This window comes from Emys orbicularis, chromosome 6 (assembly GCF_028017835.1).
Source record: "Emys orbicularis isolate rEmyOrb1 chromosome 6, rEmyOrb1.hap1, whole genome shotgun sequence".
Classification (NCBI taxonomy): domain Eukaryota; kingdom Metazoa; phylum Chordata; order Testudines; family Emydidae; genus Emys; species Emys orbicularis.
The window spans coordinates 43132522-43156505 of record NC_088688.1 but is presented as its reverse complement, the minus strand read 5'-3'; the positions used below and the strand labels follow the sequence as shown (position 1 = coordinate 43156505).

Here is a 23984-nt window from a genome sequence, read left to right as displayed (position 1 = left end):
AAATGCCAGTTCATAACATTTACACAGAAGAAAGCCAAATGTATGCACAGTGCCCTTCACTTTTAAAATACTGAAAGGAAATGGCAGTAATTGAATTGGAAAAAATATGACCAACTCTGGAAAAAGTCTCTGCTTCAACTTCAGAAGCCGTAAAACAAGTTATCATTAAAGGACGTCCTGAACATGGATTAGATGTTCTAGAGCAAAACACAGCACACATCAGAAGATTTACTGTGGGAGGGAAAAACCCTTTTAAGCATGCCATTTTCAGTGAAAGTACAAAGAATCAAACCCTCATGCAACCTGCATTTAGTACCTGATTTTAAAATTATCTTTTGTTTTGAAGCATGCTGTAGCACAGCACAGAGGTTTGGAGAACCAAATCCACTCTTAAGAATCTGAGCAACTTTGTAGATTCCTTTGCTACAATCCAATATCAGTTTTTCACTTAAAGTAATCATTTTGCTTTTCACAAAACAAATTCTGTAACTTTTTTTTAAAAAATCCCACTGTCTCCAAAATATCAAGACTCTCACAAGTTGTTATACACTACTACTGCCTTCTTTGCCAGCCATTAAGTCTGGGGAGTAGTACGTATCTCAGATAGTAGTAAGCCTTCTGATGACACATCATAAATGCTGAATTTTCCACTAGTTCTATTTTTACCTTGCCACAGTGATAACCAATCAGATGAAACAGAAGTCAGGATTCCCTCCAATCTGAGAGCTCTTCTCTCTCTCACCAATACAGGCAGGCCTGAACAGCTCTAAGGCAACAGCAATGGGTGGGAGACGATAGCATACCTTACATTTAAGCGCTGCCAACATAGCTACAAAGTGCAAGATGAAACCAGCACACAGCTGCACCTTTTGGAGGAGTTCTCAGTAAAAAGAGATATTTTAGAGTTAGTACCTGGCAAAGCCAAATGGAAATTTAAAGGTGGAATATTGGATCCACAAGTCTCTGAGCCAAATCTTTCATTATTGCTGGAAGAAGCATGAAAGTGGATAGAAAAAATTAAAGCCTGCCCTTTAAAATGTAATAAGATACACTATGGAAAAAAGGTTCATTTACAAGTCTTTTATAGAGGAGACCATACATAAACAATTGAATTTGGATCTGAACCAAAATGATTCCACGCAATTTTTTGAGATTTTTAGAAATGGGTATGTGCAATTGTGACCACAAACTACACATGCAAATATCAGAGTGGTGCATGCAAGTCTGGTATATGAAAGTATATAGGTCCTATTATGTTCATAGCTGGTTGTGTGAGCAAAGATGTCCATTTTGTCCACTCAACTGTATCATTCTCCATATGTCTATCACACACACACACACACACACACACACACACACACACACACACACCAGCTTTGAAAATCAAACTCTTCACATTTGAGCAAGAAAAAGTTTGCCTAGTTAGAAGGAGATCCTGATGAATACTAAACTTAAATATATAACAGTAAACGGAGTTATCAAGCAAATTGGGTAATGCTTTCAACATGATTAGCTAGGCAAATGATTAGGAAACAGTGGATGTCAGGAGCCACTCAACACATTATTTTCAAACAATATCCTCAAATTAAATTGATGCCCTCAGTATAATTTATGACATTAGAAGAACCTCCAGATAATTTAGCACCCATACTAAGTATTTCAAGTATTGAAAATTGATGGGAAATAAATGATTTTTCTTAGCTGCTTCACATATAGTTAAATCCAGGAAATAAACAGATATGTACAATACCTGGTAGGGGGAAAAATGAAAAAAAAGTTTCATTTTACCATCCATATTCCCCAAGTAGCTTCTAAATTTAAATTTAGAATTCATAATGATTGAGTGCAAATGCTTGTGCAGTATATTATTTAAAAGTTAAATGAAGGTACAAAAGATGAGGCAATCTTTGCACACCTGACTGTCAAAGGCAGCAAAATAGACTGCTTGACAGTTTACAAAACAAACACCACAACCCAACCACAGACAAACAAAAACAAACAAACAACCCCACCACCACATTACTTTGATTGTGTGGACTTGTTTATCTCCATACTTGTACACAAATCCAGACTCCAAAATACAGAGAAGGTGGGATTCAAAAAGGCAGAAGCACTATACTCTCTCTACTGACACAAAGGTACAGTTCTACAAAGCCTGGTGTGGAAGCGCAGAGTAACTCTTAGTCTTATCATGAAAGCTTCCCTTCTCACTAACCATCAGTTGGCAGTTGCCATTAAAGAGAGAGCCTGTATCCTAGTTGCTACCTTAATACTGGCTTTCACCAATTTTGGGCAAATACCCTTGGAGGCTTTAAAACTCTTCATTAGTGCAAATGACTGTTTATCAATACAAAATATGGAGGTTACTTACCTGTAACTGCGGGTTCTTCAATACAGATAGGTGTGGTCCCTATCTGTATTACATATGTGGGTATATATGTGCACCATGCGCCTGAGTCTAGAAATTTTTAGTAAGCAGTGTCCATTGGTGTGCACATGCCCAATAGATCTCATTGTGCTCTGAACCAACCGTATAAAGGGCAGTGCGGACAGACACCTCTCCAGTTCCTATTCTTACCATAAATATGGTCATGATCCACAGTAGAGGGGACAGAGGTTGGGTAGTGGAATACACATACGGACCATACATTTAGAAGACCCTCCAGTTACAGATAAGTACACTCAAAGAAGAAATGAAGCATGTTCCCTTATGTTCATTCAACATGTGGGAGATTAGTAAGCAGTAGTCAAACAGGAGGCAGGTGCAAGGATGCAGATAGTATAGCTATCCATATTACTGCTGTGTCCATAGCTGCATCTTTGGTAGAAGTCTGGACCAATGAGTAATGTCTCGTAAATATGTGTACGGAGCTCCAGGTCACAGCCCTACATATATCTAGTGAAGGTATATCTCACAGAGATGCCACAGAGGCTGCTTAAACTCTGGTGGAATGGGCTCTCTTGGTAACAAAGGAGGATGCAGCTTGAAATCCACTTAGAGAGTCTCTGCACAGATAGAACTTGACCATTTGATTGCTCCATTATTGTGATAAAAAGTCTGGGTGTTTTTCTAATTGTTTTTGTTCTCTGTCGATAAAAGGCCAGTGCCCATCAGACGCCTAGAAAATGAAGCCTTCTCTCATCAGAGGCAAGCGATTTTGGAAAAAATACCAGTAAGTGGATGGTTTAATTCGTGTGAAATTCCAAAATTACTTTAGAGATGAATTTCAGGTGGGGGCAAAGAGAGACCTTCTTTTTATGACAGATGGTATATGATGGATCTGCCATAAGTGCTCCCAACTTGCTCATGATCCTAGCTGATGTGATGGCAACTAGCAAGGCAACTTTTATTGAGAGATGGGCTAATGGTTCAAAAGGAGGTTTGGTGAGAACTGAAAGTACAAGGTTGATGTCCCACTGAGGTGCTGGCTTCGCCATTGGTGGAAAACTTCTAATAAGTCCCATCAGAAATCTAGTCATTGTGGGATGAGTAAGGATGGTACGGTCATTAGTTAGGGGAACTGTTGCAAGATGGACCTGCAGGGAACTGACGAGAGGCCTGATATCTTAGGGGTAAGTAGGTATTCTAGAACAATAGGGATCCTAGTGGATTCTGGAGATAGCTGGCATTCTTGTGACCAAGAGGAGAAGCACTTCCATGGGCCCAAACAGCATCTCCTGCTTTGGTTGGAGAATACCCACTGAACATGAGGGTTCTACATCTGATGCTTATCCAGATACCAGGCCTTGAGTTGTAGCTGTCCTTGGTTGGCATGCCTCACTGTACCATTGTGTTGTATCAGCAGATCCGGAAATGGTCAGATGGGTTCAAATCCTCAGGAGTTCTGCGATTCAGAACTTTGTCAGTCAGTTGGGCATCAGGATGTCCCAAGCCCTGTCATGGCAGATTTTTTGCAAGACTTGTGGTATTAGTGAGATTGGAGGGAAGGCATACCTGAGGTGGTCCGTCCAGGGTAGCAGCAAGGTATTGTCCTTTGAGCCATGGCCCAGAGCTTCCCTGGAGCAGTATTGGGGTAGTTTCTTGTTTCCTTGTGAGGCAAAGAGATCCCAGGGTGGTGTTTCCCACTGTTGAAGATTTGGTTCAGAACAGAATAATAAATTTCGCATTCATGGTCTGTGGACAAATGTCTGCTGAGACTGTCTGCTAGGGAGGTCTGTACCCCTGGTTGTTATACTGCTAAGAAGGTTATGTGGTTTCTGATACAATTTTTAACTGAGAGAATTAATCAGTCATTGGAACAATTTAACCAAGGATTGTGGTAGATTCTCTATCACTGACAATTTTTAAATCAAGATTGGATGGTTTTCTAAAAGTTATGTTCTAGTAATTATTTTAGGGATGTTCTATGCCCTTTGTTATATGTGAGGTCAGACTACATGATCATAAGGGTCCCTTCTGGCCTTGGAACCTATGATCACAATTTAGCTTTGGGATTAGTAATGGTAAAGAGTTTAATGGTATTAGCTAAAGGAGCAAGCAAGCCAGGTTCTGTTAACCAAGGCTTTAACTGCATTATGTATATAAAGAAGAAAGTTATGGGTAAAGAAAGAGAGAGAGGTTAAGTAACAATGCACAGTCTGTCATAAATAAGTTTATGGAGGGAATGGTTTGAAGGGATAACGTGGTTTTAGTCAATTAGGCATTAACGTGCCATCGCGGGTAAAATGAGGGTCCGGCTGTAGAATCTTGCCTGTATGCTCGGGGTACTGCTGATCGCCATATTTGGGGTCGGGAAGGAATTTTCCTCCAGGGTAGATTGGCAGAGGCCCTGGAGGTTTTTCGCCTTCCTCCGCAGCATAGGGCAGGGGTCGCAGGCTGGAAGATTCTGTTGTGGGTGGGTCGGCTTTTGTGGCCTGCATCATGCGGGAGGTCAGACTAGATGACCATATTGGTCCCTTCTGACCTTAAAGTCTATGAGTCTATGAGTCTATAAATTAGTCAAGTACTATAATTGAGAGTAGAAAGTCAAGCTGTTGGGAGGGAAGAAGCAGGCTCTTTCTTAAGGCCCTCATTAACCAAGGAGGCTGGGTTGGCTATATGAAGAATGAAAGTGCCACTCAGCATGGGAGAGAGATCTGTTCAGGGCTCTGGAGACTATTAGGACAGAGCTATCCAGCACCTCATTAAGAAGATATTTTAAAAGTCAACATAGTTCCTGGGAAAAAGAGAGGGCTCAAACATCTCTAATCTTGACATGTGTGATTACTGGTGGCTTAATAGGCCTGTTTACTAAATTTGGCTTTTTATTTTTATCTGATGTTGTCAACCTGGCAGATGGTGCAGATTCAGGTCACCAGGAAAGCCTTGGCAGTAAGGGAGAAATGCAGAATGTCGCTGAGCTAGATACAGAAGCAATTTGGCCTACCTGGGCTAAAAGCCTTTTGGACTAACAACCCCTTTTTGGCCTGGTCCCCACTAAGCCCCCACTTCGGACTAAGGTACGCAAATTCAGCTACGTTAATAACGTAGCTGAATTCGAAGTACCTTAGTCCGAACTTACCGCGGGTCCAGACGCGGCAGGCAGGCTCCCCCGTCGATGCCGCATACTCCTCTCGCCGAGCTGGAGTACCGGCGTCGACGGCGAGCACTTCCGGGATCGATCCCAGAACATCGATTGCCTGCCGCCGGACCCTCCGGTAAGTGTAGACGTACCCTTTGTCTGAGCAGAGAGAGGTTTGCAAGTCAAGATTTATTGGGCTGTGTACGATACCAAAGGCACGAACAATTCTGACAGGAAAAGGAGTGGGAGAAAGAACCACTGCCATTCACCTGGGGTGAAGCAAAGTACAACTGGGAAACTTGGGAGCAATGGAGTTGTGCCTAGAGCCACATCAGAAATTTCTTCACAATATGCTGCAAATGAGATTTTCTCCAAAGTTGTCCCCCTACTGCAACCAAAACAGTAGGCTGTGCTATGATTTGGAGGATGAGAATGACAACTCCATTTAGATGTTCCTTTTTAATGCTACTGCAGAATATTTTAGCCACAATCAGAGAGGGAGGATTTTTATTGGCAGGAGAATTTACCACAACAGCCTGTGTCAGTCCTCTCCTTCCCCAGTTGGCATGGAGAGAGCTGAATGACCCGGCAGTACCTTTCCTATGACATCTCTCTCAACAATGCCAATGACCTCTCATATCCTACAGAGCACTCTAAGTGCCTTTTTGTTTTTTAAGAAAAAAGTAAAACAAAAAACCTCTTTCAGTCCTACACCAGTGCATAGAATAATGGTAAGAATGCTTTCAAGGAAAAAATAATGCTCTTTCCTAAGAGGGACTGTGAAGTCAAGGGGAGGGGCACCCTTATTAACTTGAACTTCTGAACTTCAATCAATCCATAATATTGCTCAGACTGCTTAGTGAACAAATGTAGAATCCCGTAAATGAGGTAGGTACTTATGACAAAAATGTTCAAGGGAAGGTGTAAAAATATTTTTGTATAGTTGTGGAGAGAAAATAACACACAATATTTCATAGAATAAACCAACAACAATACAACTGATTTTCAAGTGGGCAAATAAAAGTGCAATAAAACTACAATCCAATTGGACCATCCATCTGATCAACACAATATATAAAGGACATAGTGAAAACTGAATGTACCCTCTTTTTTACCCTGCCTACTCATTATAAAGGGAAATAAGTTTACTACAAGTCATACAGTCGCTTCTAGAAATTAATGCTATAAGTGAGCTGAGTCAAATACTTTGCCTGGATATTTTCAGGACATACCAGTATAGCTATACAAGCAAAGATCTGGTTAAGCAAGTGTCAAGCTTCATGTGATGGGGGGGAGGGGATGGGGTGAGATGAAGAGAGAAAAGCAGAAAACAATCCCTGCCCCAGTCAGCATGTACAACACTGAACGAGACTTGGGGCAATTTTGGGGGGGAAGCGGGTAGCAAGAGGTGGTTGCAGAAGTCAGGGGAGCATGCATGGACGAAAATTAGCTTGTTATAAAAACTAATGTAGTAGTCACTCCTAGATGATGGACAGGCTGCAGAACTAGACAGGCCAATGTTCTGATCTGGTATGGCAAGTCATACATTACTATATATTGATCTTCTGCCCCCCCAAAGGAGGGGGACTATTTATCTGTCTTCCCACAAATTTTTGTCACAGACACAACAGAGCATGCTAGAGCTCCAGCATTAATAATGGAAAAATCCCTCCACAACAAACTTTAGAAAAAAAGCATCTGACTGGAAAAGCTTGGTGTGATGCGCAAACAAAATAAATCTTAGTGACACTGTGCCATTGGCTTAAAGCCAACTGGTGATATTTTGGGATACTATTTTTCTTCATTAAGATGTAATACTTAACTGCTGCAAGTTAGGTTCTGCACCTATTAATTTAATGTTTCATAAAGCCTTGTTTCTATCTTCTGTTGAAAAGGAAGTGATATTGTCTATGGTGGGGAGGAGTCGTGTACATAATGTTCTATCAGATTAGGCCTCAGTAACTTTATGAATTATGAGCTGTCATCCACTTTTTTCATCTGCTCTGCTATATAATATACTTCTTAGAAATAGGAGCTATAAATAATCCAACAGATGTTTTTTGTTGGCTTCAATTGGAGCATAGATAATTTTAAAAAAGCAGCAGCCTGAAGTTAAGAGCATGTTGTAAAGATTGTATTCTGCTTCCCCCTATGGGTCAGTTTTTGCAGTACCCCTTAAAGGTCTAATTGCATTTACGTAAGCAGCGTTGTTTTAGCCGTGTAGATCTCTCTCACCAACAGAAGTTGATCCAATAAAAGATACTGCCTCATCCACCTCGTCTCTCTAATTTCATTTAGTTATTGAAATCACTGCATTATATTACTAATCAGCACTTTCTACAGAAATATATGCACATCATATAATTAAAGAAAAGAGGGGGAAAAACAAAACAAACCACCACCCACGGAAGGCTAACAAGAAAGTTACCAGATCTATACAACATATATTCCGTCACAAAGCTACATGCCTTGTTTGTATGAATTTTAATCTGTTGTAAAAAGATTCAAAATGAGCGGAGGAGGTAGAAAGAAAAGAAATAGTTGTCAAGCAAAAGGTGTGACAAGTAGAAACACTAAAATAAAAAGTAATTCCTGCTTTTACCTCATTCTGGTTTTCAAGCTACCTGTCTGCTCCAAGGATGGGAATGCACCCAGCAGGAAGAGCTGGGAAGAACAGGCGCACCCTCTAACAGGACATTTTCAACCCTGCAATGGGAGCAGAATTGGGCTACAGATTTGTACTACTGCCTGTCTGGATCAAAGGTGGGTCTCATTCTTTCATTCCCAATTGTTAATAGTATGTATGTATAAAACTGGTAGTTCAGTAGTTCCCACGCTTTTCTAACCAATACGCCAGTATGAGCCAATACATATTTCCATCTAGGTTTGTATACCATGCCCCTCACCCTAAATATCTGAGTGACTACAGGAGCACAGTATATACCAAGGCTTCCCGAAGTCAATCATTTATTTAAATTACTAATCGGGAAAACTGCTCTCTGAGCTGAAGCAGCCTAGATGATGATCAGGGTGAAAATTTATGACATATTTGGTGGAGGAATGTTTCCTGACCACCCCGCTCCTTTGCTTTTGTTATTTTATTTTGTACACAGAAGCTGCACTCTTCATTTCCTATTGTCATGCGCATGTTCTGAGGCACACTCTCCCCTTCGCTTTCTTGTTCAGGACGGCAGCCCCAGAATTACAGCAGTGCCGTGCTCCTAAGTGTAAATCCTATCCAACTTCCTTCACAGCAAACGCTGTGGTTAAGAACTTTGCTGCCACAGAGTGGCTATAACAATGTTCCAGCTTGTGGCAGTGGTTTTATAGCTAAAAGAAGGGGGCGGGGGGCTGAGAGAAGGTGCTCCACTGAATATTAGAGTGTATCCTGGATAGGCTGTGAGCGCTACCAGTGTGTTGTATTGAGGACAACGTCTGGTGACCTACCAGATCCTTGCATAACTTTATATTGCAGAAATCCCTAGTCAAAGCACCATTGTAGAAGGCACAGTCCAAACACAGTCCCTGCCCCAATGACCTTTCAGTTAAGCATGTGACTTGTCAGAATGTTAACGTTCCTTAAATTTAAAACCATGCAGTTATTTCTAACACTATTTCTGCATTCCGTAGTTCCATTTAAAAATACACTGTCCAACTTCAATAAGAACACACTTTATTTTAAACATACCAGATGTAGGGAGAGAATATCATTTTAGCCATTTACACAGGATTTCACTTACTGTGAACATATTGAGGGGAGTGTTAGGAGGAGCAGGGCTCCCTCTGGCTGATTTGTGGTAGACTACAAGGGATACAATAAATACAAATTACTCACACACACAAAAATACCCTACCATAAAAGAATATTAAGGTTGCCAAGCCAAGCACTCAGAAATGAGGAAATGACAGAATTAAGGTTGCCTGTGAAATCTTAATTTGACCGCCTTGTGCATATGCATTATGGTAAGTCTTTAATTACATGGACTATTTTTCCCCCACGGGATCCCTGACTCCTTCAGTGCACAGAAAGGAGAGTGCTCTAGGGATTACTTGGGGTTAAGAAGCAGAAGAGGCTGTTTTCTTGGGTTCCATTCAGGTTCTGGAACAGGAGTATCCTCTAGTGGGCACAGACCGTTCTGCCCCTGTTCCCCTTCAAGCTTGTTCCTATGCTAGTCTTGACTTTCCTCCACCCAGCTCTTCACCCTGGAGGTGTTGGGAGAATTTTGTCATACAACTTGTGTTTTGGATCCATATTCTTAGCCATATCCTGGCGAGTGAGGAAGCACTGGGTCACTTGTTTGCAGAGACTGCTAATGCCTTTCTAAGAGAGGGCAGGCTGCCTACTTTTCAGAAGGAAGCAATAGTGGAGCCTTTGTTCAAGAAAGCATTTCTTGGAGTTGACAAACTTGCTAATTACTGACCAGTATCACACCTTCCCTGCTTGGGTAAGATTGTGGAGAAAGTGATAGGTCAACTTTCACATAACTAGAGACCTTCAGTCTCCTTGGCCCTTCTCAGTCTGGGTATAGACCTGGCTATGGCATAGAAACCACATTGGTTGACAATCTCCTCCTGGCAATGGACGAAGACCGGGTGTCCAGGCTGGTATTATTAGATCTATTAGCAAACTTCAATACCACTGATCACAAGACACTGCTGACTCACCTGTAGACCCTCACAGGAGTGAACGGGGCAGCTCTGCAGGCTGTCCTCAGCAAGATAACCACCTTATCTTTACCCTCTGAAAATGACAATGCCCCAGCAAAGAGGATGACCACCATCTCCTATTGTTTCCAGTGGGGCTGAAGTCAGGCTGCCATTAGGGACAATGGTGGCCCCTAAGTCACAAACTGTGAACAAGGGGTTCTAAATTTGTGCATGTGCACATTTTGTCCCTGAGATGATCACACAGACAAGTTTTGGGGTACCATCATTCTCAAAATGTGCAGAAAACCCAAAAGCAGACCCCCCCCAAAAGATTTTAAAGCTAATTTCGGGGGGGGGGGTGTCTGACTCATGATTTTTCAATGTTTGGAGCTGGTATTGCTGATAATCTAATAAATATTTTGCATATTTAACTTCTTAGGCTATGCTAACACTACAACTTAGGGGTGTGAATCCCAGCTCACGTAGACATACTTGTGCTAGCTCTCATTTGAGTTTACGCACTAAAAATAGTAGTGCAGCCACAGTAGCACAGGCGGTGGCACGAGGGGCTAGCTGACCCCAGTACAAACCCACCCGGACCCCCGAGGGCACATACTGGTGCAGCTGGCCTGGGCCATCCCTGCCGCTGCCTGTGCTATCGTGGCTACTACCTATTTTTAGCATGCTAGCTCAGAGGAGAGCTACCATGAGTGTGTCTACACAAGCTGGGAATCACAGCCCTAGCTCATAGTGTAGCCATAGTTTTTGATTAACAATTTAAGGCCCCAATTCAGCAAAGCACCTATCATATGCAAAGAGTTTAATCACATGCTTAACTTAAACACATCTGAATTCCTAGTCACCTAAGTGGGACTTAAGTTCATGCTGAAGTGCTTTGCTGAATCAGACACAAGGTCATAGTAAGTGTCTCTTAGGCCATGATGTGCCGCTGAAGGGCACACAGGCTCACAAGGGCTGGAGAGAAAAGGGTTCAAATCTCAGAGAACCTTAACAAAATTAAACTAGAGAAAATATAAATAATTTTATATAGTAGAGAAACAGGAGCCACAGCTTCTTTCCTACTGTTTCTTTATTTGCTACTATGTACCATTTTTCATAGTAGAAGTATAGATCACATACAAATTCCTCCATAACTATTTTTGCTGGGGGGAAAATTTTAAAATGGACTACTACTTTAACAACACAAACCTCAATTTATCTCACACTCACCGCAGGATTTGCCTTACTACGAGTGTTGTGAATATGCTATTTTGGTTTGTTTCTGTATTGTATCAAACTGAATATGCACCAACTAATATTGCTGGCGAGCTAATCATTAGTTACTAGGTCCTCATCAGAGTCACTGAGTTTAAGGCCAGAAGGACCACCAGCTTGTGCTAGTGTTCTGCTCTAGAGACGTCTTTTAAAGGATTCTGTTTATTCAATAATTTGAGTGAAAATATGCAACTTTGAGGTAATAAGATGTTTTGTGCAGAAAAAATGAAATTCTGTTTTATCAAGTGACTGTGCATGAATGTGGAAGTGAAGGAAAAATCAAGTCACTCTCACAGTATCCAGCCAGGCGATTTAGAGAAGTAGAACAAAATCTTCGCCTTTGCAATAGAAAAATACTGTGTGCAATTGCGTTTGAGAAGTTAAATTGTTTAGATTTGGAAGATTTACATAAAAATCCTGGCAGAAGCTGACGACAGACAAAAGCCAAAACAATTACTTCATCTTGGGAATGATGGAAAGCATTTATAAGTATCCTTCCAGAGAAATGAGAAAGTTAAAAATAATGAGTGTACAGCAGTCACCCATCAAAAAAATCCCAGCATTAGGATGGCTTTTTTCATTCTGCAAGTCAACATGTTTCAACTCAGGTCTCTTTCTCTACCTTACCCTGAAAGAAAAGGGGAAATGCATCTCTTATTCTAAGAATTTGAAAGAGCAGAGCAATGCTAGAAGTATGATGGCAAATCAGTTAAATGTGAAATAAATTTTTATTAATTCATGCTGTGGTGAACTCACCATAAACTAAATATGGGTTAATTGTACCTTAGAGCCATTAAACTACAGCCTGACCTCACATGAATATATTACTGGTAAGGAACAATAAAAGTTAGTATCAGGAGACTTCCAAAACTCAGATTGCCTCTTAATTCACAAACTGGTCCTGTAGAACAGCAATGGCAAATCTAATAATGATAATCATATTTTATTTAAGATACAGAAGATGATGATTCTTAGTCTGGATATAAGAAGATCCTTGAACCCTGCCACCCAGCCACCTAGATTCCTTTATGCACCAGTATCAGGGTATGTCTACGCCGGAATTAAGAACCTGTGGCTGGCCTGTACCAGCTGACTCAGGCTTGCGGGGCTTGGGCTAAGGGGCTGTTTAATTGACATGTAGGCTCAGGCTGCAACTTGTTAGGGTCCTAGAGCTCAGAGCTAGAATGTCTACACTACAATTAAACAGCCCCTTAGCCTGAGCCAGAATCAGCTGGCACAGGCCAGCCATGGGTTTTTAATTACAGTGTAGACATGTGTTTGATTTCTCATTTTAATGTGCTTCACGTTCCTCACATACCATACAGGGTGCTGTCCAAATGTCCTTCTGAAGAATATGAAGTACTGGCATGTATTGCACAGGAGTTCAAAGTAATCTACTCTAGCGCCTTCATAATCCATTGTAAATTTGTTCAAACTTTACTGTCTAAATGACTGCTAGGAGCTTGACTTATTTTATTCAGGCTTATTTGCTAAGTTAGCAATTGGACTAATTCAAAGCAGTAAAAGTCTCTGAATTGTACTGTCCCTTTAATCTAAACTGGGACAACAACTTGTCTTTCTCTATATATTGCGGAGTAGTGCTCAGTTTAGACACAAACAACACAAAGTTTATTTTTGGTAAGAGAGAAAAGATGGAGAACTGGGAAGAATAGCTAGGTTGGAGCTACTGAAAAGCTGGAAGTTTCATACTTTAGCAGATATTAGTGTATGTCTGTGCCCATGGGTGAAATCCTGACCCTACTGAATTTTCCAATTGATTTTAATGGGGCCAGGATTTCACTCTGTATATTTTGGTGCTGTTAAGTTGAAGTGACAATGGGAATAACATGAAGATGCTTTCTCTTTAAGGAAATCCAAATTTTAAACAATTGAGCTTCTGGGAAAAGGCTTGACTTCCACTCCATGCAACCCTGATGGGCTCAATGGGCTTGCCTAGGATATAAATTAAGATAGAATTTGGCCCTCTATAAGTAATGTAATATTTTTAAAGGTCAGATTATAGATCAAACATAAACATGTTAAACAAAAGCAGCAAGTTCAAGTGGGGGGACAGAATATTTCATTTTCATTTCAACCACTTATCACATGAAGTAACCAAAGATCACATGAAGGACCCTGGCAGTGCTGAACTGGAGTGCTTGAGGGTGGTTGTGCTTAAAAAACAAAAACAAACAAACACACACACCACCACCTGTATTTGATTAGGAACTGAAGAGGTGTTCCCTGCTAAGTTGGTTTCAAGTGTTTGAATCAGCCTCCTTGCTACAGGGAGGAGGTAGGGGGCACTGCTTCTCACTGCTACTCCTGCATTGCCAGGGCAGGTGTTACTGGGATAGGGGAGCACTCTGAGCATCTGCTGTCCTTTCCCTGCTGCAGCTGATCAGCAGCTCCTCTGCTGGCCACCTGCCATATTGCAGGGGAGGGCAGAGGGAGTAGCTGTGGTGGCTCCGGTGCTTCCCTACCAGACTTAGGGCTAGTCTACACTTACCGGGTAGTTCGACGGCTGCGGATCGAAGTTCCGAGTTCGATTTATTGCGTCTGGTGTGGACGCGATAAATCGAACCAGGAAGTGATCCCCATCGACTGCAGTACTCCAGCTAGACGAGAGGAGTACCGCGAAGTCGACGGGGGAGCCTGCCTGCCGCGTGTGGACCGCGTCTGAACCGCGGTAAGTTCGAAGTAAGGTATGTCGAATTCAGCTACGTTATTCACGTAGCTGAATTTGCGTACCTTACTTCGACTTGGGGGGGTAAGTGTAGACCGAGCCTTAGAGAACCTCAGAGGAGCAGGATAGGAGCTTGAGTCAACTGGCTCCATCTGAGCCTACGGAAGCACTAAGTGTACAACTCAGTGTGCCAAAAAATACAAATCTGCCATACATTTGTTTAAAGTGTTGCAAGCATAAGGCAGATTCCTTCCCCATCTCCACAGATCACGCTGGAAAGTCTGACAGCTGCCTCCCCCCTTATGTTAGCCACTATCTTGACCAGCCCACTCACCTCTTCAAACATAATTAAAAAATACTCTATAATTAATAAATAGAGGAAGGGCAAAATATTCTAGCTGCTTCTTCAAATATATGATTAATGACAGTAAAATATCCACAGTTGCACAAGCTATGATAAAAATGTACACGAAAAGGTCTTCCAGCTATGACTCAACAAGATGCAGCCATAAAACGGGTGGAGGTTTGCTGAGTTGAGAGGCTTCTGGCTGAAGAGAGCTTGCCTTCTTCCATGCTGGCTAGTGAGGATTTGGCTCTGGCTGCTCTTATGTGAAGAGGCCAGACACTTTCTACTTGTTTTTTGCTACCCTGTGAAAAACGGAACTTTGTTTTTGCTTTTGTGCCCAAGAGGAAATCCCTTGGCTTTCTTCTTGCCAAAAGACAGAACCAAAGTTGACTTTCTTTGACCCTGCTAAAAGGGGACCTCCCCCCTTTTATTTTCCCTACTTACAAGGAGGAATAAAGGGAGCTGCTTATTTGGACCCTGCTGAGGCAGGAACAGAACTTCCTTCCTGCTTGCCAAAATTAATTCATTGCAAAAAACTGTTCCCTTCCCAAAGAAGAGGAAGAACCTGTCTTTTAAGTAGACTTCATTTTTCTTTAATGGGCTAATGATCCTTTATTCCTGAGGATATTGCAGATGTCCTCATGCAGCTCCAAGAACACTCTGTAATCTTTGTATCCATATCCATTTAGTTTTACCTTATTGAACGTGAACATGCAGCTGGAACTAACTTGTACCCTTTCATTTTTAGAAGTTTCTATAAAGTGGTATGAAGTTGAGCTACTTTAAAAACTGTTGATACTGCAGATGCTTATGGTTCTTTCAGGATTCAGTCATTTTTTGTAACATAGTACAAAAATGGGTTTTTTGTTGTTGTAGTATTTCATACTAAACTATTGACTATCTCAATGAAGAGACACTAAACGGAACTCACTTAAGACTACAGCCTTGTTTTAAACAGAAACACTGGATTTCTTAAACCAAGAATTAGATTGTTTCTCAGAGGAGTCATCCAGTTCTTTTGCTTCTTTTCCTCACACTTTAGTCAGCTTTGCACTTCATCTCCACCAATGCTTAAATCAGAGGACACTTGGGAGACAAAGCCTAAGGCAGCTATGCAGGACTGTTTGTTAAGGTTGCAGGTTTATATAACATCACACCCTAGGGTTTGTACTTGGTCCAATGCACAGAAGTGGGTAAATGATGGCTGTGTTGGTGACATCCAGTTAAGAGAAAATAGTGAAAGGGAATATAATGCTTCTTACCTATGCTGCCTGAAGTTACTGTGCAAAGTTTTCCAGCAATAGACCAGAATGAGAAAATGTGGTAAAAGGTGGAGATGTAAAAATTCAACCTGTTTGGCTTCTGTCTCCAAGTCAGCTTTAAAGGGGACCAATCCTGTTCTAAACTGGTGTGACTGAATAGGGACCAACTTACCTGTATAAATTTAAGACATATTGGGAGTTGATATCATCACTTCTTACAAACCAGTAAAACAGAATCAGAACAAAAACTTAAGGGACTGTTCCAAAGTCCATTTAAGTCAATGACAGCCTTTCCACTGACTGCAGTTGGTCTGGATCAGGCCCAAAGTGAGTTTCCTACTCTTATTTGAGAGAGGCCAACACAGCCTTCTTTGCAGCCTCAAACGAGAAGTTAAATCACACTAACAGTTAGTAGAATAGAGAGTTCTAGTTTTTCCAGTATATTAACTTGATCTTGAAATAAGAAAGTTTCATCATTTACTGCTGAACTGCTATCATCTTGAACACAGTAGAACAGACTGAAACCACATTTAATTATACTTTTTCCTGTTCACTTTATAGCTTCCCCATGCTTTAAACACACTACATACTCTCCCTCCTTCCTTGGCATTTGGTCCATTTATTTTTCTTTTGGCATTCTGTAATCTTGCCAGCAGACAAGCTTTGCTTTTAATAAGTAGATCTGCCAATTTAAACACCAGTCTCCTACGGCAATCAAATAATGAAACACACATGTATGTACTCGCACGTAATCTGTCAGATGCCTTTACAGCCTAACACAACGATTCCTGTAATTTGGGTTTCTCATAAGGACGTATATTCATACACCCTTGGTTTTCAAAAGTGGAAATATTGTGGTTCTTCGTAAGTCCTGTGCCCGCACCGCCCCTCCCCACAGACATTTTCATTTGCACGCATTCTTTCTTTACATGCCAAAGATCCAGCAAAACATGAGACGTCAAAGGAATGACAACTAGGAGGATTGTGCAAACAATCTCAGAAAGAGAACATGCACACAGTACTTCCCTGCACCTTGTGCTTGCAGGGATCAGGTGTCACCAGCCCCACTCACTCAACTGCCAGGAGTGTGGGAGCCATCCCCAGGCAGGAACTGTTCAGCAGCAGGGTGACCTCCCCCGCAGCCAGAGACTTGTCCTCCCCCTTTCAATCCTGGCAGGGAGGTGGGGGAGGGGGTGTCTCTGCTCTGCCGGGCCAGCCTGACTGAAGCCTCCCCACACCCGAACGGGTGTCACCTGTCCTTTGGCTGTGAGGGAGCCCTCTGCAGCTCCGCTGTCACAGCCCTGCTCCCACACTCCTGCTACACTGGGGCTGCAGAACAGGGCTTGGTGCACAGCCACACTGCTGGCATAAAGTGTAGGGACAGTTGTATTCCTAGTGGGGCAGAGCAGAGACCCCTAGCACTCCCATGTAGTGAGTGAGAGAGGGTCTGTGACAGCAGGGTTGCAAAGAGCTCACTGCACCTACACCACAGGCAGTGGGGTGGCCTCCCCCATGGCCAGGGGCTCGTTCTCTTCCTCCTTGCAGTCCTGGCCAGGGGTCTTTGCTCTGCCCTGCAAGAACCACAGCCTCCCTCCCTCCACCCCACACCTTGCGTCCGCAGGGATTGGGTGTCTCTGACCCTGAAGCAGTTCATGGAGCCCTCTGCAGCTCCATTGTGACAGACCTGCTCCCTCACTCCTGTGACAGCAGGGCTGCAGAAGGCTCCCTGCACTACCACAGGGGTGGTGACACCCAGTCTCTGCAGGCACGACAACTGTTACCAACTAATATTTTTTCCCCATTGATTTTAGTGTCAGCTGAAATCGACGTTTACCAACAGCTATCAACTAATACCGAATCCTACCAAGCCCAATTGCAATGCATACACTCAACAGGGCTACATTAAGATTGCAGGCAACCTTAGTTCTGGCATTTCTTGACTTTTCAACCTTAATGTTCTTTTAAACATAGTTGTCTGTGTGTAATACATTCTATGTACAGTACGCACCTACATCAAAATTGTAAAACTCCATGTTTACTCTAGTACAGTAATGTTATTGCTACAGAGTATTAAATTTAAACTGTGGCCATTTCATTTCCTCACTTATGAGAAACCATAGTTACTGCCATACTAGTTACTCAATTGTAACCTAAGAAACCAAGTGTGCTTGCCAGATTATGGATAGTTTTATGGATCTCTCTTATTTACATTAGTTAGTGAAGATATTGGAATACAAAGAGACAGCAATTTAGCTAAACAGAATCTACTTATAAAGTGCCATGTTTTGCTGCAATTAAGTTAAGTTTGTGGACCATAATTGGTGGCAATAGTACCATGACTCCAGTAAATCTTTATTTGTACAGGAGATATGCATGGTGAAAAAGTTAAACCAACTTCATTAAATGTGTACCAGCAAGAGGGGACAGAGGTGACTACGGGTATGTGTACACTGCAAATAAAAACCTATGCCAGCTGACTTGGGCTCACAGGGCGTGGGCTAAGGGCTGTTTCACTGCAGTGTAGACATTCAGGCTTGACCTGGAGTCCGGGCTCCAGGACCCTGCAAGGTGGGAGGGACCAGAGCTCAGGCTGAGGTCCAAGTCCAAACATCTACACCACAATTAAATAGCCTCTTAGCTGATTTGGGCTCAGACTGGCACAGGCCAGGCACGGGTGTCTAATTGCAATGTACACATACCCTGAGAGAGAGAGAGAGAGAGAGAGAGAGAGAGAGAGAGAGAGACTACCTCAACCAGAAGTTATGGGCTTGATACAGGAATTATTGGGTGAAATTCTGTGCCCTCTGCTATGATCATAATGGTTTTAAAGTCTCAGAAAGGACAAAGAATAATTGTTTTCCTTTAAATTATTGTATATAGTGTATTATTCACTAATTTGGTGTACTGTAAATATGGTGGCGCTACACCACAGAGCTGGCATAATTATGTCTTTGGTGGTCCAAATCCCATAGTACTTCTCAGGCAAAATGTCGATTGACCAAATTAAAGGACTGCAGGATGTGTCCCAGTGCTGCTAATCCTTGACTATAAATTGGGTGCTAGTCCCAATGAAATGAAAGGAGGTTTTGCCGCTGATCTAGGCGGGAGTAGGATCAGGGCCTGCTCTATCTTATATTACTATTCCTTTAAACAAGCAAAGAACCCCACCCCCAACTCATGTGCAACATTTACAAGCACTCTAGTACTAAAAAGAACTTCTCATTGCATCTGATAGGCTTTTGAATAAAATATTTTATTTCTTCATTTAGAAGAGAACTGCTCACATCTTTTTAACAAGCACATGTATGTTCCAACTGAACGTTTTGACATACTTTGTTTACCACTGTGTTTGACTGACTGGATATTTAGAACAGTAAGATAAGAATCTTCTTTGCTTTCCATTATTTGGTTGGTGCGCCCTTACCGTGTCATAATAAAACCCTAGATATTTGTCTTGGAGGAAACATCTGGAGAAAAACCATACCAGCCTATAACTGTCTTCCCCTTTTCACTAAGCTATAAAAGCTAGTCAAAGTTTCTTATCTTCAGTCATCATCGAGATACCAATTTGTTTTTCAGTGTGAGATTTAACATGAGTTTGAAAAACACATCTGGTATTTGCAGATCCGATTGTTAAACTAGCATAGTCCAGGACAATAATTAATATTCTATACAACAGATGGGTGCAAAATGTTCCTTTAGCTCTGCAGAGCAACAGAATTCTACAGTCAGCCAATAACCAGCTCAAAAGAAGCCGGGGATCTTAAAACGTTCTGTGGTAAATGCTATTAACCCAGTGATTTACTACACCAAAAAGAAAGTATCCTGCTAAGAATAAGATTAGGAAAATGTAGCAGTTTAAATTTGGGACTGCAAATTACACAGATTAAACAACAACGGGGTTAGTAGATGTCAGCCCTAAATTTGAACCCAAGAGGAAGTTAGAAACACATAAAAGCAGTAGGGAATGCAGGCTAATCCTTCAACTAATGGTAATAAATTACAAATACAGCAGAGCAAAAAGAATTCAACACAACTCCCAGTGCCCTCGAGGACTCCTTACTAAATGAACAGAGGTCCTTTATTTCCAGATATTTGATACAAAGCAAGCTTTTGCTACTTACCATTGTGTAACTGAATATGTATTCCTCAACACTTTCTCTTGCTAACAGGCCAGAAAGTGAAGACCACAAAGAGAATTTAAGTTTCAGAACAGGCTTATACTGGAAAAAAACCCTCGCTAAGGCTTGCTTTTCATAAGAAAATTGCTTATGTAGGCTAATGAGTAACTATGTTATTCTGGCTTTAGAACAATTGACTAGATTTGGATTGGCAGGAACATAGTTTAAATTAAATTCAAACCATTGTACAGAATCCACTCCAAACTACTCAAAATAACTTGCCTCAAAAATGTCAAGAGATGACATTTTCTGAAGTTTCTCTCCAGGGAAAAAGTACACTGCAAACAAGTAAAATAAACATGAAGTGAAAAAGGAATGGCCAGATCTTGCCTGTACTGCTGTGAGAGGCACAACGGGGCTGAAAAGCAACCACATCTGGCTAGCTAAGAATTCCCCCAGTGTGGTGGAGCTCTCAATTGCTGCAAAGTCAACATAGCTGACCCTTGCATCACCCCCTATATCTGGCTTGCATATGGGGCTGGTTGGGGCAGGGAGAGGACATGGCTGCAACACAGTGCACTCTGCCCCTCCCCAGACAGTTTACAGTACCTGGGAGACCTCCAACCCACATCAGCTGGTACTGAAGCCTGGAGGGCCAGCACCAACCAGTTCAGAGAATCAGGGAGCAATAATGCACTCCCCGACAACCCTTCCCAAGCTGGAGGCAATCTGGGCCTAACTCTTTAAATAATGTAGACATTTTTACTCCTCCATCTAACACCATCAGGTAGCAACAGAAACCAAAACCTAGCAATGGAGCACTGGGATGCACTATTGACAGTGCAGTAGGCAATATGAAGGTGGAAAAGTCTGCAAGAATCTTTCACCTTAGATTCTTATTTCAGAGTTTTAAAGGTTTTTGGGGTATTGTCATGTGATGCAACCTTAACTGTCACTATATGTAGTTTTTCTTTGTTAATTTACTAGTATTTTTATACAAGTTTGGTGAACCTCCAGGGGACAGCTCCCTAGTGTGAGGGAATAGAGCTCTGTGTTCACCGGCCTAACCAAAAACCCAGTGACAGAAGATATCAGAAAGGCTGTGACGTGCTGCAGTAAAGTCTGTGTGTCTGTAACATTTTATCCGTTTAAAAGTTACTGGAAGTAAGTGCACCAAGAGCAACCCTCCCTATTTAGCACCAATGACATAACCTGTTAGCTGAGGGGAACCTCTGAAGGAGTTCATATCATCACTAGAACTAGTTAAAAAAAAAAAAAAGTCCATTTTCCCCCTGAAAATTTTGAGTTTTTACCAAAATATAAAAAAAAATTAAGTATTTCCACTGAAAGTGGGCAAGGGTGTCTCATGGCATGGGTGGTGTAGTTTGGGGGCATTTTTTGCTTCCATTCTCCTCTATGGGCCATGCTCTCCAGCTGAACTATAAATCCTGTGATTTACCACCTTCTCCCTTCGGGGTGAGGTGTGTCTCATAGGAGTCCCTGGTTGTGCTGCATCATGGCAGATGTAGTCTGGCCAGAAAAGCTGGCCAATAGAGGAGAAAGGGCACATAAGGCATCAAAATTACAAGTCCTATGAGGCACTGCATGCCATTTTCAATTGAAATATTTTGGTTGTCAACCACAAAGTTTTATGGCAAAATATTAGAATTTTCCTCGGAGAGCAAAACACTTTCCATGATAATTTTTTTTTAGGTCAAAAACCCAATTTGATGTCAAAACACATTTTTGATAGAAATTTTTCAACCATCCCAAGTCATCACTCCATGGCCAATCAGACTTCTGAATCCCGGATGCAGCCAGAAGCAGCTGCATCCCAGAGTGCATACCTGCAGCCCAGCAGCAGCTCTAACCACTGCAGGAAGGCTCCTGTCCCTGCCCCTATGAAGCATACCCCTCAACACGTCATGTGTGATGGCCACCGTCAGCGACTGAACCAGGGAGCCCCAGAGCTCTCACATTAAGGAGCTGCCACAATCTCATATCCTCTTTGGATCGAATGGGTCCCAAAAAGGAGGCATAACACACAATGACGGTCAATTACACAAGTAGAATGCTTGACAAATTACTGAAATGTGAAACACATTTTGGTGATTCACACCATAGTTTACAGATTAGTTTTTAAATGTACCAAATATGTTTTAGAGAGGTTCTCCCACTGTGTGAATCACATGCAGTCAAATCATCCCCCACAGTAGGTCAGCAATAGGTTTTGAACACCCTTACCTTTAGCTCTCTAGTTTAGAACCTAACTACTCGAGCTACAGTATTCATTACCAGCCCCCGGAGCTGGACTTCACACACACTTTCCAGGGGGTTACACAACTATTACTAGTCAGCAGTAGAATACTGGTGATCAAGAATCCTGGATTCCACCCTTGTTTCCGGGAGAGGACTGTGCTTAGAGATAGGATGTCCAAAATTGGTATAATCACACTGACAGCTAATATGGTGCAGAGAATAAGACTGAGGTTTGTCACATTAGACACCTGCCTGGGTTCTATTCCTGACTGCATGAAATGACTTAGCATAAGCTCTTTACCTTCATTTTTTAAATGTTAGCAGAGATTCAGCAGCTCTTCGCCAGCACTTTCCAGGGTTGGAATTCATGGCCTTAGTCAATAGTAAGGGAAGTAAAGTGCATGGGAATATCAACAGTAGCTAAAAGAGATGAGATTTGAACCCCAGGACTCACCATTCCTAGCGCAGGAACTTTCTCCTAGGCTATAGAGGTAGGAGTTTGGTCTTTTTCCCTCCCGCTAAAGTGAGTCAGTGACGGTACCCACATCAAATACATTGGGTTTGTCTTAGTGCTCCCATTTGTCATTATTAACCCCCTCCCAAAAAAGAGAGATAATAAATGTAGCACTTGTCCATACCGTGTAACTGATATTGGCATAATCGAAAACAGAAGGAGCAACAATGGAGACAAATGATAGATCCCAGAGTGTTTTAGATTTCTTGTAAAAGGGATAAAGAATAATCCAATAAAAGACTGCCAAAGAGGGTGATTTTTAAACTCATTCTCCCTCAATCACTTAATTTTTCATCAAGCTTCTGTTCATTCAAATTTCACTCAGTTTACATTTCTATGTCTTGGTTTTTGCCATTTCAGATTTTTTTAAAAACAAAATAAAGGTTTAAATCTCCAGTGAAGTTTGCATTTCAGTTTAACTATTCAAGAGTTTAAATACTTATATCAAGCCTGTGCTCCTACTTATATTAAACACTTATTACCATCATAATTAATAACTTCTGATACCATCCAATTGTAAATGATTTTGTAATAATGGTCAAACTATGAAACTGCAGACTAACATATAGGTGCTCTTACTCCAGACTGCACTATGGAATCTAAACATCAGTTGTGACAAAGGGAAGTTGAGTTGGTACAAGCAGTTGTACCTCCTTGTAATTCAACACAAGACTTCAGGTGATAAGTTATAGACATAGCACCTTTCCTTAACTACGTCAATTAAGGTGAAAAAAGTATTTTAACTTTGAAAACAAACAGCAATGATATAGGAAGACAAATTTAATACGTACATATGAAGTTACAGTTAAAAAAGCATTTTGTAAGTTACGACAGAGTTTTAATAGTTCTTTTTAAAGTAAAATGTGCAAACAGAAATCAGTCTTAATAACCAAACAGTGGGATACTGATTTCAATTACATTACTAAATAAAATCTAAGGTTACATTTTTTTCTTCCCTTTGGTGTTAAAATAATGTAACTAAGTTCTCAAGTTTAGGGTGATTTCAATCTAATGTCCAAAGTATTGCAAGTGCTCTGAATACATAAGGCCTCTCACTATTCTTAAGTACTTATCATGCAATTGTCCTAGCTATTAAAATAATGTAATTCATCAGATTTCAGCCTTTAGGCTGATTTCATGGTAGTTTATCATGGAAACCAGCTTGGAAGAAAGATATACATGTGAAGGATTTGATGGCCAGCTGTATTGCTAACATCTGTGTTCTTTCACACAAGAAAATGCGGATGTGTAATTGGCACCATACAACTATTTAAGAGGGTATGGTCATTTGCTGGTGGTACAGAATTATTCTTTCTTGGCAAGTACTCAACAGCTGTAAGACACCATGTGTT

At 41.5% G+C, this 23984-nt stretch overlaps 1 protein-coding gene across 1 annotated transcript in view; it reads right to left on the bottom strand.

Annotated features, from left to right (window-relative positions):
• Window positions 1-23984, bottom strand: part of PIK3R1 (phosphoinositide-3-kinase regulatory subunit 1) — a 79939-nt gene that overhangs the window by 39648 nt on the left and 16307 nt on the right. The window lies entirely within an intron of this gene.